Consider the following 17,829-nt stretch of genomic DNA (forward strand, 5'->3'; position numbering starts at 1 on the left):
GTAGATAGCCAGATGCTTCTCCCCCTCCCTCCCTGTAGATAGCCAGATGCTTCTCCCCCTCCCTCCCTCCCTGTAGATAGCCAGATGCTTCTCCCCCTCCCTCCCTGTAGATAGCCAGATGCTTCTCCCCCTCCCTCCCTGTAGATAGCCAGATGCTTCTCCCCCTCCCTCCCTCCCTGTAGATAGCCAGATGCTTCTCCCCCCTCCCTCTCTGTAGATAGCCAGATGCTTCTCCTCCTCCTTCGCTGTAGGTAGGCACTTACCTCCTGTTCACCTCCAGCTCTGAAGCTTCACTGTGGGTAGGCAGATGTTTCTCTTGCTGCTGTATCAGCTTCTCCTGCTTACCTCCCCGATAACCTCCAGTGCTGAAGCTTCTGCTTCCACTCTTAGGCCTGCAACCCACTACAAATCGCAATCGCTAGCGTTTTGTATGAGCATTTTGTAAACGATTTCATGAGCGTTTTCTGGAGATTTCGGTAGCGATTTTAAAAAGTGTAAGCATTTTGCCAGCGATTGTGTAGCAATTAGTGTTTTTAATTCTAATTGGTCCTTTCAATAAATTTTAATTTTTTTACAGTGTGCAGTAATTTCAAAATGCTAGCAAAATCGCTCTGTGTAGGTTTTGACGAGCGATTACGCCAGCGTTTATATACTTTACATTGCAGAAACGCTAACTGCTAATGCTAAAAATGCTGCATGTCCTGCGTTTGTGATTTTGGTAATCGCAATTGCTCCAGTGGAATTTGGCCCATCCATTAACATTAGCTGAGCGTTTAGGGAGATCGCTAGCATTTTGAATTACTCCCTAAAAGCTCACAAAAACGCTCTAGTGGGTTCCAGCCCTTACTGTATCCGTCAGCTGTGGCTGTATCTCTCCCTCCAGCTGGCGTCCCTCACATGCGACTGGTTGGCATTTCCTATCATGTGACCGACGAATCACATCGCAAGAATTGAACGGAGACGCCAACAGAATAAAATATGCTAAAAACTTGGAGGAGGCAGTGGTGGACTTACATCCTCAAAGCAGACATGGAACTTTAAATTTTCAAAGGTTTAGATTTATTAATATACTCCAAAATACAGTTGCAATGTGTTTTGCAGGTGTGTCTCCGCTTCATCAGGCAATAGGGGATGGAGCATACAGCAACAAGTGTCTATGTCTCAACCTAGCACCTCTTGAAGAGTCACATGATAGGTAACACTGGCTGTAGAGAGAGTTACAGCCACAGCTGATGGTTACAACGAGAGCGGAAGCAGAAGCTTCAGCGCTGAAGGCGATCAGGGAGGTAGCTGGTACAGCAGCAGGAGAAGCATCTGCCAACCCACAATGAGGCTTCACCGCTGGAGGTGATCGGGGAGGTGAGAACGAGAAGCTGGTACAGCAGCAGCAGAAGCATCTGCCTACCCACAATGAGGCATCACCGCTGGAGGCAATCTGGGAGGTGAGAAGGAGAAGCTGGTGCAGCAGCAGAAGAAGCATCTGCCTACCCACAATAAGGCATTACCATTGGAGGCTGTCAGGAACCGGCCCACGGCACACCTGCGTATACGGTTCCCGACTGCGGGTTTGACCAGATCAAGCGGGGAGCAGCCTTATTCAAGCTAAAAACAAGGCTGGGACCCCTCAAACACTTCTCACTGCCACCACTAGCTGTTGCTAGACACGTCCACTCGGCTGTCGAGTGCTCATCACGCAATCCGCGTTTTCGTACTCAGCTTTGCGCTTTAGGCCGAATATGAGAATGCCACGCACACACACACACAGTTGCAATCTTACACTGTAGTGAAGCAAAACCACTAACAGTCATTCCGAACGATACTGTTAGCCACTCCGAGACTTCCCACTCTGCTGTCGAGCGCGGAAGTGCCCCATACACACAATGCAATTACAATCTTATACGGTAGTGTTGCTCAGTCATACAATCAGGCATGGACTTATACACAGTTACACTTCAGTCTCTTCTAGGCTATGAGTGTTAGTTTAGTACAGCAGAAGTAAAACTTATTAAATAATGATTTAATATTCCAGGAAAAAAGTGGAACAATGCAGAAAATAATATATACAAAAGATTTACAAAAACAAAGTAAAAATTACAATGATACACACAAGATAAGTTTGCATAAAAATAAAAGGGAAATAAACGTAAAGTGAACTTTTACCAACGCAAATGATCAACCGTGGAGGGACACGGATTTTACCGATTCGATCGGGATCAGCTCTGGCGATGTGACCCTCAAGAGAAGACGACCTGTGACTGTCCCAGTCTGGTTCTTATAGTCCCAAGTGTTGCCCCGAGCAATGGATGTTCAGTCCCACAATCTAGCGCAATTTCCCAGATTGTGACATCACGGTCATATCCTTTCTTGTGATATGCAAACTTCAAAGCTTTCCTGTGTTAGCTTTGGATCTTTCAGAGATTTCAAAACACTTCCATAAAATCCAATTTCCACAGGTAACTATAGTCTAGTCCATACATCAAAAGATTGTATTTTGGTTACATGTAGCAGTTTGCATGTAATTACCTGTAAACAAACACAGACAATCACATCTGAGACAGCTGATCCAAGGTGAAGCCCTGACTGCTATTGTTCCCCCTCAAATGCAAATGTACTACAGGAGATTCAATTAGCAGCATCCACCTTCCAGGGGAACTGAATGCAAAACCTCAAAGTACTTAATTCTGCCATACAAACAAACACAGCTTTCCCCAAAGCCAGAAGGGCTGTAGCCGACATCACATATGATACAGTCAGAAGAATGAAAAATATGCTTCTGTATTATCCCAACATCCTAACTAGCTGCTATATCATGACAGAGGCGACCTGGGAGGTGAGAAGGAGAAGCTGGTGCAGCAGCAGAAGAAGCATCTGCCTACCCACAATGCGGCATCACCACTGGAGGAGACCTGGGAGGTGAGAAGGAGAAGCTGGTACAGCAGCAGGAGAAGCATCTGCCCACCCACAATAAGGCATCACCGCTGGAGGCGACCTGGGAGGTGAGAAGAAGTTGGTACAGCAGCAGGAGAAGCATCTGCCAACCCACAATGAGGCATCACCACTGGAGGTTAGGGATGGTCGGAAATGCCAATTTCTGATTCCGCAGTAATTCCGCATTCCGACATTGCCAAATACCGATTCCGCTACCAATTTCCGCATTCCAATGCGGAATTTCCGCTGGAAATCGCGAAAATTCCGCCCGACTTTAACATCGATTTTCTCAAAAACTATAAGGTCTTTTTGAAAACTTTTTTTTTTTTTTGCATCTTGTTCAGGAGATTCGGTTTAATAAACCCTGAAAATTTGGTGTTTCTATGCCTTATGGGGGCTTTGCTATTAACCGTTAAAGTCGGCGGATTTTTCCTGTAATGTCAATGCAGGAAATAGGCAGAAGCAGATTTTCTGCATTTTACATTACAGTAAAAATCCGCCGACTTAAGCGTTTAATAGCAAAGCCCCCGTAAGTCCTATAAACACCAAATTTTCAGGGGTTATTAAACTGAATCTTGTAAACAAGATGCAAAACAATGTTTTCAAAAAGACCTTATAGTTTTTGAGAAAATCAATGTTAAAGTCGGGCGGAATTTCCGCGATTTCCGGAAATCCGCCTAACGCACTTGCATTACCGATTTCCGCATTCCGATGCGGAAATGCAATTTCCGATCGGAATTTCGGAAATAGCATTTCCGTGGAATCCGAATGAGCATCCCTACTGGAGGTGAGTTGGAGGTGAGTGACAGGCAGCTCTAGTTTGTTAAATCCCCAATTCCGTAGCCACTCTCAAATGGATCGGGTGTGATTTTGTTGCCCAGACGCCCCTTATTTCGTAGTTTTATCTGGCGCCCTAGGCCATGGCCTACATGGCATAGTCCGAAATCCGGCCCTGCTAAAGAGTTTAATAATAATAAGGAATATATCTTGTACCACCAGTCGCTCTCTAGCCCAGTAACCTCCATTATGTTTATTGTGACAGTTGTATCCCATTAAGAAACTCCTAAGCCTGTTTGTCACATTCACAGCAATTCATTCTTTTGGCAACGAGGATGAAAAGTCACATGTTTATTTTATTAAACGACAGCAAATAAATCGGGAGAGATGAATCCCGGCCAGGGAGATTCAGCCACACGTCGTCCAACTGGATCCGCACCAACCTCCCCTCCCCCGTCCTCCACCCAGTCCTCCCCTCCGATGTGGTGGGAAAGTAAATTTCACAGTGTTAGAATCTCCCCTAGCCTGTACAGTTCATGGAAAGTGCTGCAAGCTCTGCATTGGGGTACCGATAAAATCATAACATACAGCTAAGGGTGCATACACACCTCCAATTTTAATTGTCCAATCACTGACCAATTTCACCACCTCCATGTAGTATGAGGGTTTGCCTACACAATCTGCTCATAGTATTCAATATTCAATGGCTCTCATACTACATGGAGGAGATAAAATTGGCCAGTCATAATTCAAAGTGTACCGGGGGTATCTGGAGTGAAAATAAACTTATGAGGTAATGGAGTGTATGTGTAGTACAGCTAAGATATAGAACATTAGTAGCAAGGAAAAGAGTCTCATATTGTTTTCCAGTGCAGGAAGAGTTAAAGAGACACTGAAGCAGAAAAAAAAAATGACGATGTAATGCTTTGTAGGTGTAGTACAGCTAAGACATAAAACATTAGCAGCAGAGACATAAGTCTAATATTGTTTCCAGTACAGGAAGAGTTAAGAAACTCCAAATGTTATCTATGCAAAAGAGCCATTGAGCTCCACGACTTTCAAACTCACAGAGAGCTCTGTCTTCTGAAGCTTATTATCTCAACTGTCAGTCATTGTAATTTCTTTTTGTCTCCAGAGGACAGGTCAATAGTTCACAAGCCTGCTCTGTAAAATCATTTAGAATGCTGAGTAGTGTGTAAACTGCAAATATTAGAGAATGATGCAATGTTATAAAAAACACTATATAACTGAAAATAAAAACATGAGAATATTTTCTTTGCTACTAATCTTCTAGTAATTATCCGTACTACGCAACCAATTCATTATATCATAATTTTTTGTTTCGCTTCAAATTCTCTTTAAGAAACTTCAGTTGTTATTTATGCAAAAGAACTTCTCTGAGCTCTCCACCTAGCTTGGATCGCTGTTTTCTGGAGCACTTATACATCAAAGAAACAGTTAGAGTGCCCTGACACACCAAATTGCGTTTTGCGGGTCTTTTCAGTTTTTTTTAAAAACCGCCTCCGTTGACTTACATTAAAATCGTGGTAAATCGCGTAAAATCACTACAAAATTTCCATGATTTTTTGAAAAAATTGCGATTTTGCCAAGATTTTTATGTAAGACAAGGGAAGCATTTAAAGGGGAACTGAAGTAAGAGGTATACGGAGGCTGCCATATTTATTTCCTTTTAAATCAATACCAGTTGCCTGGCAGCCCTGCTGGTCTATTTCTCTGCAGTAATATCTGAATAACACCAGGAACATGCATGCAGCTAGTCTTGTCAGATCTGACGTAAAGTCAGAAACACCTGATCTGCTGCATGCTTGTTCAGGGGCTATGGCTAATCGTATTAGAGGCAGAGGATCAGCAGGGCTGCCAGGCAACTGGTATTGCTTAAAAGGAAATAAACATGGCAGCAGCCATATACCTCTCTCTTCAGTTCCCCTTTAAAAAAAAACCCAGCCCTCGGTCATGTTATTCATTAGTGTTACAAGGTCTCAGGTGTAAATGTAAAATTTGGTGTTTTCGCTCTCACTTGTGCTCTGCTGGTCTCTCGCCCTCAACCCCCATTTACTGTACAATGCTAACTAATATGTTGGCATTTTATATTTTACAAATGAAAAAGATAATTGCATGCAATGTAAAATAATCTTCTGATTTCATTTTGTGGGCATTAATAAGGCGGAGATGGAGGAGGGGAACGCATTAAAGGGGCACTACGGCGAAAAATTGTAAAATGTAAAATATGTGCAAACATAAACAAATAAGAAGTATGTTTTTTTCCAGCATAAAATGAACCATAAATTTATTTTCTCCTATGTTGCTGTCGCTTACAGTAGGTAGTAGAAATCTGACAGAAGTGACAGGTTTTGGACTAGTCCATCTCTTCATAGGGTATTCTCAGCAAGGTTTTTATTCTTTACAAAGATATTCACTAAAAAGGATATAAACAATGATGCTGGCCAGCTTCCCTGATCGCTACACTGTTTTTTGGCACGGCAGTGAGAGGGGAAAAGACAGGCACTAAATGCGGGCAGAGAGGTCCTGGGTTTCACCGGGTTATGTACTCCATGTTGCAGCGTGCTACTCAGAGATAAACAGTGATCATGTGAAGTAAAGAAAGTCGAGGCACTGCTGCAGTAAAAAAGAGAGGTACCTTTAATCCACGGTGTTCGGACACAGCGGGGTATACAGTGGGGGTGAGGGGATGCCTGACAGCTGTTTCGCTAAGAAAGCTTCTTCAGAGGCAAAATGTAAGGAACAATTAGACCCAAGTGATGTCCAGCATTAAGTAGCCTCACTTACCACCTCTCGGTAGTTCGCAACGCCCCCAGGATCGCGGACACGGCGTCCCGGCATATAGGCTCCGCCCCCGGAAGTGACGTACACTCTGCTTCAACCTATCGGGAAGCGGCAAGTCTCCCTGCTTCCTGTGTGTCGTCATGAGCCGGGTTATGCGTCACAGCCTGCCCGTTCGCCGGCCAAATCCCAGGTTCTGGTTGCTATAGTGATCATCAGCCATAGCTGTAAACATACAAGGGGACACAACCGTCAGAGTATTCAAACAAAGAAGACACACATTACAAATAGGACCATTATTAGCCACAGAGCTGCTACGAAAATAAAGATCAATAAATATATAAGGATAGAGTATTAATATTAGTACTTGGAAAGAAAGCAATGGAGCTCATTCCTTTCATTAAGCCCAATAGGGCCACAAGCTCCAGTTTCAGATATTAATCTGGCTTCATTCTGGAGCAGAACCTGCTCATGATTGCCTCCCCCATGTGGAATGGGAACCTGCTTTAAACCCATAAACTGCAGTGAGGTGGTATTCCCATTATGGCATTCCCGCATGTGTTTAATAAATCTGCCAGCACCTACGCCTGTCAAAACAGAGTTGACGTGCTCCTGGAATCTGGTACATATCATGCGGGTAGTCTGACCTATATAGAATCTGTTGCATGAGCAGACTATCGCATACACCGTATTTTTAGATCGGCAATGCAAAAATTGATCAAACTTAATAAATTTAGTGCCAAGATATGCGCTTTTACCTGTTTTGAACTGTGCACAATGGTTGCAATTTCCGCATCTGAAATTACCAACCGGAGTGTATTTTTGCAACCAGTTCTGCTCATGCACCGATCTACACTCACTGTTGGTGATTACATCACCAATTGTCCGTGCCCTCCTGAAGGAGACCAGCGGTTTATGGCCGGTCACGTCGGATGGACCCACATTCATCTGAAACTCACACCAATGCTTTTGAACTATTGCCTTAATTCTGTCTGACATCGGAGAATAGTCAAATACACAGGTAAATGGTTGTTTAGCAGATCTTGGACTTCTTATGGCCCTTTTCCTATTAGTCAGCAACTCCTCCCGGTCGCGGGCATCTGCCCTGCGAAATGCCTGATTTAAATCGTTCATGTCATACCCCCTAATGGACAGTCTGATGGCTAATTCTCTACTCTGATGGATGAAATCATCCCTTGTAAAGTTGTTCCTTTTCAGCCGAACAAACTGTCCATAGGGGATAGATTGGATCGTATGTGGAGGGTGGAAACTGGACCGGAGGAGCACGGAATTAGTAGCAGTATCTTTGCGATATCCCCTACTACGTATAAACCTGTTCTCAACATACAGCTCTAAATCCAGGAAATGCAAAGTTGGATTAGCCAGCACCCCTGTGAACTGCATGTTGAGATCGTTACAGTTAATATAGATGAGGAAATCCTCAAACCAACTGCCATTCACTAAGTGCTTTTGAAAATAAATAAATCCCTGAGAATCCCCTATGAAGAGATGGACTAGTCCAAAACCTGTCACTTCTGTCAGATTTCTATTACCTACTGTAAGTGACATCAACATAGGAGAAAAGTAATTTATGGCTGATTTTACTCTGGAAAAAATGTACTTCTTATTACTTAACGACCACCTAACGCCGATAGGCGTCGGCGGGTCGTTAGTGGTATAGCATTCCATGCCAGTTCACGGATGCTGTCTCAGTGAACAGCCGGAGAGCCGCCGATCGCGGCTGGTCAGCGAAATGTAAACACGCGGGGAAGAAATCCCCGCTGTTTACATCATACGGCGCTGCTGCGCAGCAGCCCCGTGACGTAGATCGGCGATCCCCGGCCTCTGATTGGCCGGGGATCGCCGGTATATGATAGGCTGAAGCCTATCCTTCAATGCGCAGGACGGATATCCATCCTGCGCAGCCCATGGAGGGAGAAGGAAGGACGGGAAGGCAGGGAGCGCCGAAAGCGCTGCAGAGGGGGGCTTTGAAGAGCCCCCCCCCCGCAGATCACAAACAGCCGGCGGCGATCAGACCCCCCCAGCAGGACATCCCCCCGTAGTGGGACAAAAAGGGGGGGAAGTCTGATCGCCAAGGCTCAATCCTGATCGGTGCTGCGGGCTGGAGAGCCCACGCAGCACCGATCACTGCAGAAAGCTCTGGTCCTTAAGTGGTTAAATTTAAAAAAAATTCGCCGTAGTGCCCCTTTAAGCAACTCGAAGTGCTGAGAGCTTTGATGTCAGGAGGACCAGACACTGCAGAATAGTAGGTGACGTCACGGATGGGTTGTCATGGAGACCAACTGCATTGTGATACAAAAGTTGAGAATAAACCAGCAGCCCTCATAGGGCGAGATCATCGCAGACGAAGATCAGCAGCCTTTCAGCTTCCGGAATAGAGACAATGTTTCCTTTAAAGTCGGGAGAAAAAGTTGAGTGTTACTTACTTGAAGGCTTCTTCTAGGGAAGCAGGAAATTTGGGCCCCTGTGGCTAATGGACTATTTGGGCGCCTCATAGGTGCAAATACAAAATATTGGCAATTGGGCGCCAAAGAAGTAATTGGGTCTCCCAGTTGGGCGTAACTAGAAATCACTGGGTCCCCCTGCAAAACTTTGGATGGGCCCCCTCCCGCCAAAGAGGTTGGGGGTGGGCGCTGTACACAAGAGCCTGCTGCACACTGAATAGGGACTGTATACAAATCTTTGTCTACAAAGCTTGTATGAGTGGCTGAGCAGATGCAGTCATTAGAACAATTGTGCAGAGAATACAAAGCATTTTCTTGCCATGCTCAGATACCTTAAAGAGAACCTGTACTGAGTAAAAATATTTAAAATAAACACACGAGGTAACTTCAAATGAACATTACATAGTTACCTTGCCATCAGTTCCTCTCAGAAGCTCACCATTTTCTTCTGACAATGATCCCTTCCAGTTCTGACAATATTTTGTTAGATCTGAAATATATCAGTTGCTGTCAGTAAAATATCAGTTGCTGTCAGTTATAGCTGAGAGGAAAACTGATGTACCAGGTAATCTCCATGTTTCCCTATGGCTCAAGTGGGCGATGTTACAGTTTAACTGTGTGCTGACCAGAAAGCTGTTATGGTTAATGGCCATTTTCAAAATGGAGGATGGAAAATTCCCTTGATCACAGTGAACAAATAGGATGCGGGACAGGAGAAAGACACTGAGGAGTAGACCACACCGGAGGTAAGTATGACTTGTGTATGCTTATTTTGACTTTTAATTTTCAGTTCAGGTTTTCTTTAAGCATCACTACAGGACACGGCACTTGGGGAGGAGTAGAAAGGCTGGGGGTAGAACAGCGCTGCTGAACACTGAATAGGGAATGTCTACAAATCTTTGTCTGCAAAACTTTGTATGATTCGTTATCAGTGGCTGAGCAGATGTAGTCATTAGAACAATTGTGCAGAGAGCAGATTTTTCTCTCCATGCCCTTAGTTGTCAGTTTCTCAGGACGTGGCCCCTGTGGCTTCTGGGCCCCCCCTCTGCGACTGCATTCCTTGCAGGGTCTATTGTTATTGCCCCTGCTCCCAATAAAAGTGGACACCTAAATTTTTCGTCTTGAAAATGAGTGTTTTAAAAAATATTGTTTTGAAATTTGTTTTGACAATTATAATTTCGTAAAATATCATTTTTAAATGTTTTATCTTAGAAATGTGTATTGCTTTTTGTGTTAACGTTATTTGCAGCGGAGAAAGGGTGTTTTAGAGTTAGGCGTCAAAAAGGGCGATTTTAGGGTTAGGCACCACCTTAGGGTAAGGTGCCACTAGCGGGTTATTAGTGTAAGGCACCACCAGGGGGGGTCTTAGGGTTAGGCGCCACCAGGGGGGATCTTAGGGTTATGCTGGGAATACACGGTTCGTTTTTGGTGCTCAATTCTCCTCTCGATGATTTTGCTGCTGGATTCTGCAGTCAATTCTCTTATCTTCCATTCACTTCTATCAGAAATCGAGTGGCTAAAGGATCAAAAGGGAGATCGTACATGTCGGAAATTATCTATCAAACCATCTAATCACCTCAAAAACGTACTGTGTATTCCCAGTATTAGGCATCAGAGGGGGTGGGCTCTGTGTGAGAGTAGAGTTAGGTTTAGTTGTACTGTAGTAAAATATCGGTAATATTTACCAATGTTTTACTATGCTCATTACCACTAAATATATTTTCGTTTTCCTTAATATAGACAATATTTTACCCTTTTTAATACTGTTATTTTAACATATTTATTATTCTATCTCAGATGAAGAAACAATAAAAAAAAATTGTTATAGACAATGGCCTCAATTCTGGTAGCTATGTGAGGTAAATATTGTTTAGTAGGTAAAATACCTCATGGGGTATTTACCTCTTTATATAGCAATTCTGATATATTTTTCTCCATTTCTGAACATGTGGTAAAACATGAGGTAAAACATGAGGTAAATGCATAAAGTGAGGTAAAATATGAGGTATTTCCAACGGTAAGGCCTCGTTCACATCAGGGCCGTTTCTGTGCGCTTTCCACAGCGCACTGCCCTGTGCGATCAGCAAGGTATTGATTTTTCAGTGTAACTAAATGTAGCTGGTTCACATCTATGCGCTGCGCTGAGCAGCGTTACAGAAACGTAGTGTTGCAGGCATTTCTGTGCGTTGAGCTGGAAAGCGCACAGCAATGCAAGTGAATGGGTCCGCTTTTTTAGCGCATAGAAGCGCGTACAAGCGCATAGAAGCGCATGCGTTTTTTACCCCTAATTGGAGAAAAAAATACATTTACATACAAAAACAAAGTTTTATTGACAACTGCTGCTGCTACAGTAAGCAAAACGTGCTTTAAAGCAGCGCAGCGCAACGCACAGAAACGCGGACTAAAGCGCGCACAAGCGCATGCGTTTTTTACCATGCGCTTTAACACGTTTTTCAGCGCAGCAGATGTGAACGAGGCCTAAGCATGCAGTGCCAGTAAATAAATAATAGTAGTCTTTAATTGTCTTCCATAAGTTAGGATAGTCTTTGGAAGATGTTTTTTTTTTTTTTTTTTTTTTGAGGGGGAAGGTGTATTTGATTATATAGCAACCTATGAAAAAATATATTTATAGGCATCCCTTATTAAAAAAAATAAAATCAGTAAATATTTGGAGTTTTATTCCCACTATTCTTTTCTATTACACAACCTGAATAGGAATGACACTAACACAGCAATAGGAACTCCACTAAAAACTGCAAAATGCACATAAATTGGCTTAACCTCCAGGTACAGGCAGGTCTTAAACTGATCGGTAAATTATGTGGTAACATGCCCCCTAATTTTCATGAGAATAGCTATTTTCGGTAAATTACCTCATGAATTACCTCATAATTTACCTCATGAGGTAAAACATGACTAAAACCTACCAGAATTGCTAAATGTCATTACCTCATGAGGTAAATTACCTCATGTGAGGTAATTTGTTTGATAACCCTACCAGAATTGAGGCCAATATCTTAAAATTTCACCTACATCCCGCGCCATTTTTTCCTGGCGCCCTTATTTGATGTATGCCTTCTTCCGGACCCCCAAAGTATTTGAGGTCCCCTACGTTGTGCCGCTCGATTGCGCTCCTGTGGCCGGAAGACTTCTGCGCATGCACAGTCGCTAGTTTTCAGATCTGCACATGCGGAGAATGCTGCAGGCTAAGGAAGTGTGATCGAGGTGGCTCTGGCACGCAGGGCCGGGACAGTGGCACTATGGAGGGGACCGGGAGGACATAGAGGCACGCCAACGAACTGAATATTGGGCAGGAACAAACCCCAGGTAAGTGACACTTAACCTTTTCTCTCCACTTAAAGGACACTTAAAGTGATAGAGGCATGGAGGCTGCCATATTTATTTCCTTTTAAACAATACTAGTTGCCTGGCTGTCCTGCTGATCTTTTATGCATCAGTTGTGTCTGAATCAGGGCTGGAACCCACTAGGGCGTTTTTGGCGGGGTTTTGGGACCGTCGTCGATTGCTGGAGATTCCCAAAAACGCTTTGCCAATGTAAGTGTGTGAGGGGGAACCCATTAGTGCGATTGTGATTAGGGGTAATCACAATTGCAGGACATGCAGCATTTTGAGCGTGTTAGCGCTCAATGCAAAGTATGTAAGTGCGGCATATATCACTTATCAAAGCGATTATGCAGCGCTTTGGGGGGATGGGGGGGAGCAATTGATCGTGCTTAAAATAAAACTTTAAATACTTAACCGTTGTCTTGATTTCCTTCTTCTGTCCGTAGCTTCGCCCCCTAAAGGAAGAGGTCACAGGCTCTTCTCTGATTGGTCCTAGAGAAGCACCTATGACCTCTTCCTTTAGGGGGTGGGGCTACGGAAGGAAGAAGGACACCGGGGGAAGTATAATAAAGTTGTTGTTTTTTTAAAATAAAAAAACGAATCCCAAATCGGAAGCGTGTACAGTACTGTACAGCGCTTCCAATCGTCGTGAAAACGCCATTGACTCCCTAGGATTAGCTGCACACAGGATTTTCAAGCGCTGCCTGCAGCGATTCCTAGTAGGTTCCAGGCCTTACATACCTGAAACAAGCATGTGGCTAACCAAGTCAGACTTAAAGAGACTCTGTAACAAATTTTTCAGCCTTAGTTCTTCTTATAAGTTCCTATGCCTGTTCTAATGTGCTCTGGCTTACTGCAGCCTTTCCTAATTGCACTGTCTCTGTAATAAATCTTATCTCCTTTCCTCTGTCGTGTCTGTCGGGCTAAAGGCCCATACACACGTCTGATTTTTCGGAACGACGGGTCGTTTGAACGTCCCGTCGTTCAGAAGTCCGCCTGCTAAATCGGGCGTGTGTACAGACTGTCGTTCGCGTGATAAGACTGAGTTTGGGGCGGATCGCTCAAACTCAGTCTTATCACGCGAACGACAGTCTGTACACACGCCCAATTTAGCGGGCGGACGTCTGAGCGACGGGACGTTCAAACGACCCGTCGTTCCGAAAAATCAGACGTGTGTATGGGCCTTAAGGCTTGAATGTGTGGAATGTGCAGGGCTGCTTGTGATTGGATAGAAGCGATACAGACCCCCTCCAGGCCCCCTGCACACTCAGTATGACTCACACACCTACTGCATAGAGCCAAATTAATCCATGCCATGCACTGATGAGGATCAAACAATCCGAAACAGTCTGTATGCATGTTGGATCATTATGGCTCTGTACAAATTAACAAGCTGACACATCATTGCATTCCAGCGGTTCTGGAGGCGTGTTTAGCTTCTAATGCTACGTACACACATGCGACAACGATCGTTCGTTGAGAACGACGAACGAACTTTTAATTGATGAAAGAACGACCTATGTAAAGATAGTTTTAAAAGGTGTGTAACGATCTGATCGTTAGAACGAACGTTACATCACGTAAAACAACTATTGCGCCTGCGCATAAAAATGAGAAGTTTCACAGAGAAATAGTGAAATAAATGCGCATGTCAAGCCTAGTACGAACGACCGTTTCCAACGATGCACTACTTTTGCAAACGATCGTCGTTGGTTAAAATCCGCCGAGACAGAACTTACTTTTGTAGCGATTTGGCTCGTTCGTCATTTGCCTTAATAGTCGGTGGTTCGTTTTTTGTAACGATCGTCATTGGTAAAGATCGGGGAACGATCGTTACAAACGACTATAGTCGCATGTGTGTACGCACCTTAGGGTACAATGGTTAATTTGCATATATTCAGCAGTGATGCTCTGGGAGACATCTCAGGCTCACTCCAATCTGAATTATCGCAAATTCTTTCTGTTTTAAGAAAGCAAACTTTTGTTTTTCTTAACACTCTGTTTATGTGAGCCTATCACAAGCTGGTTAGTTTGTTTGTAAACACTGCCTAAAACTGGCAATTACAAGCCAGGATTGCAGCAGAGAGTGGCAGAAACAGCACAGAGGGGCCCAGGAGAACATAAGAAATAGAATGGTATGCTTTTTAGTGTAAGAATATTAGAGTACAGATTCTCTTTAAAGTATTTGTCAGGGAAATTTTAATAAAATAAACACTACTTACCGGGGGCTTCCTCCAGCCCCAAGCTCCCAGTCCGCTCCGGCCCACGTGGCAGTGATTGACAGCGCCGATCGCGCAGGCGCAGTACAGAGCGACCTCAAGGTCGCTCTGACGTCATCGCCGGGGACCGGGTCGGAGCTCCGGTCTGTGGGGAGAGCTGCGGCGAGGGAGGTCCTGGGAGCTTGGGGCTGGAGGAAGCCCCTGGTAAGTAGCGTTTATTTTATTAAAATTTCCCTGACAACTCCTTTAAGTCAAACGTGATGGAGCGAAACCACAAATTATGGGGCCCCCAGCAACTCTGATGGGCCCCCCAATGGTTACATCCTTTCCCTTGTCTACCCTCGGTGACCCTCACAGCCTGGGGGCCCATCTCACAAGGGTCCTAAAACAAGTGTGGACATCGTAATCTTCACACCCATAACGAGTGTAGCCACAAACACACCTGATCTGGGGAATAGACCCCTTTATGGGAGGGACTGAAGTAGTAATTGGAGCCCCCTTACAGCTTTGGCCCCCCCTGGGGATGTGGTTGTAGGGGCTTCTCCCATGTAGTTATGTTTCTGTGAAACATCTGATCTGCATGCTTGTTCAGGGTCTACAGCTAAAAGTATCTTTCATTTTTTGTGTTCAGGTACCCTTTAACTAGGGCCAGTTTTAGACTGTTTGCAGACTTGTGAGGATGACCCCCCCTCTCCCATTTGGAATGATCGCACAGCACCCGACAATTTACTCTGCTTTATTTAACCACTTCAGCCTTCAGTCGTTTTCACTTTATGCATCCGAGCAATGTTCACCTCCCATTCATCTGCCAATAACTTTATCACTACTTATCAAAATGAACTGATCTACATCTTGTTTTTTCCGCCACCAATTAGGCTTTCTTTGGGTGGTACATTTTGCTAAGAGCCACTTTACTGTAAATGCATTTTAACAGGAAGAATAAGAGAAAAACTGAAAAAAAAAATCATTATTTTTTAGTTTTCGGCCATTATAGTTTTAAAATAATACATGCCTCCATAATTAAAACCCACGTATTCTATTTACCTAATAGTCCCAGGTATTACACCGTGTAAATTTATGTCCCAATCACAATGTATGGCGACAATATTTTATATGGAAATAAAAGTGCATTTTTTCCGTTTTGCATCCATCACAATTTACAAGCTTTAAATAAAAAAAAATAGAAATATTTCATCTTTACATTGATATTTAAAAAGTTTAGACCCTTTGGTAAATATTTACGTGTTTTTGTTTTTTCTTATTGTAATGTTTTTTTCTTTTCGTTTTTTTTTTCTTATTAAACATTTTCTTTGGGTATTTTTGGGAGGGTGGGATGTAAATAGTAATTTTTTTATGTAAATATGTGTTTATTTATTTTTTTTTTTTTTACATGTAGATGTAGTTTAACTTTTTGGTCACAAGATGGCAACCTTGAGTCTGTTTACATGACGTCACTCTAAGGGCTCGTTCCCACTATCGCGAATCTGCATGCGTCCAACGCATGCAGATCCGCACATGTAATGCAAGTGGATGGGCCTGTTTCCACTGTAGCGTTGTTGAGGTGCGTTTTTTTCAGCGTGAAAAAAACGCACAAAAGAGCCAACGATTTCGCCTGCGTCGGGAATCCGTGCGAATCGCCGCTAATGTATTTAATAGTAAAAACGCATGCGTTTGTTACATGCGTTTTTACCCGCGATTTCGCGTGCGATTTCGCACCTTTTTCAATTTTATTTAGCCCTGGCAGTGTCATGGTTAATTTCGCATGGCACCCTGCCATGCGAAATCGCATGCGAAATCGCGGGTAAAAACGCATGCGGAAACTCATCCGCATGCGTTTTTACAAGCGTCGGAATGCGGCCGAAATCGCGTCGCAACAGTGGAAACAAGCCCTCAGAGTAACATGTATGCTTAGAGCATATATGTCAAACTATGGCCCTTGGGCCAAATCTGGCCCTCGGAGCCATCAGATTTGGCCCTCAGGTTGTTACCCTACTTTGCATTATGTTTGGCCCACTCAAGACCACCAGAGAAGCTATATTGGAGGGGAAGCCCTAGTTCATCAGGGAAGCAATATGAGGAGGGGGACAGCACTAGATACCAGGAAACTGTATAGGAGAGGGAATGGGGCCACTACACACTAGGGAATTGTATAGGGGAAGGAGGACAACTAAACATCAGGGAACTGTATAGGGGATGGAGGGGGGCTATTAGACACCAGGGAACTTTTTAAAGGAGACAGGTGGCCACTAGACAATGAGCTTGGCCTGCGACTAGGTCCCAGAGCTCAATTTCGGCCCACTCTGTATTTGAGCTCGACACCCCTGGCTTAGAGGGACGTAGGGGGACATAAGAGGCAGAAAAAGCTAGGCTTCCGAGAGAAGCAGTTGCTTTTCCTGCCGGGGAGAGGAATCAATCATCGGGCACCATGTCCCGGTTAATTGATTCCTGGGCTAACGATCAGCGGCCGGGAGAGCGCGTGCACACGTGCGTTCCGCTGCGGGAGCGCACATGGCCTTCTGGACGTAGCTTCTACGTCCAGAAGGCTTAAAGAGACACTGAAGCGAAAAAAAAAAATATGATATAATGAATTGGTTGTGTACTATAAATAATTACTAGAAGATTAGCAGCAAAGAAAATATTCTCATACTTTTATTTTCAGGTATATAGTGTTTTTTCTAACATTGCATCATTCTCTAATATGTGCAGATTACACAACACTCAGCATTCAAAATGAGTCTTTCAGAGCAGTCTGTGAAGTAATGAACTCTCCTCTAGTAAACAGTTCAATTACAGTTGAGATAATAAAAGTCAGATAACAGCCCTCTCCACCACCAAGTTAGTCGGAGAGCTTAATAGCTTTTTTGCATAGAGATAACAACTGGAGTTTCTCAACTCTTCCTGTACTGGAAACAATTACACTGATGTATCTGATCTTAATGTTTTTTTTCTTAGCTGTACTACACATACAAATCATAATATCATCATTTTTTTTTTCGCTTCAGTGTCTCTTTAAATGGTTAATGTTCTCACATGACATGCTGCAGCTCAACACAATAGCACACTGGTTGACTGTGAGTTTGTGCTAAACAAACTGCTCACCCTCAGCCACTCCATTCCTCCTTAGTCAGGACAGCAGTGCCACCTCCTCCCTTCTGCTGTTGAAGTCAAATTAAACACTGCTGCTCTCCTGCCTCCCCCTCCTCACTCACTGTCAGACTCCTCACACAGCACAACAAGCTGCTTTTCCCCATGATGATCTCTTCACCTCGCTCTCCTCTCGCTTCTCCTCCTAC

This window comes from Hyperolius riggenbachi, chromosome 9 (genome assembly GCF_040937935.1).
Source record: "Hyperolius riggenbachi isolate aHypRig1 chromosome 9, aHypRig1.pri, whole genome shotgun sequence".
Taxonomy (NCBI): domain Eukaryota; kingdom Metazoa; phylum Chordata; class Amphibia; order Anura; family Hyperoliidae; genus Hyperolius; species Hyperolius riggenbachi.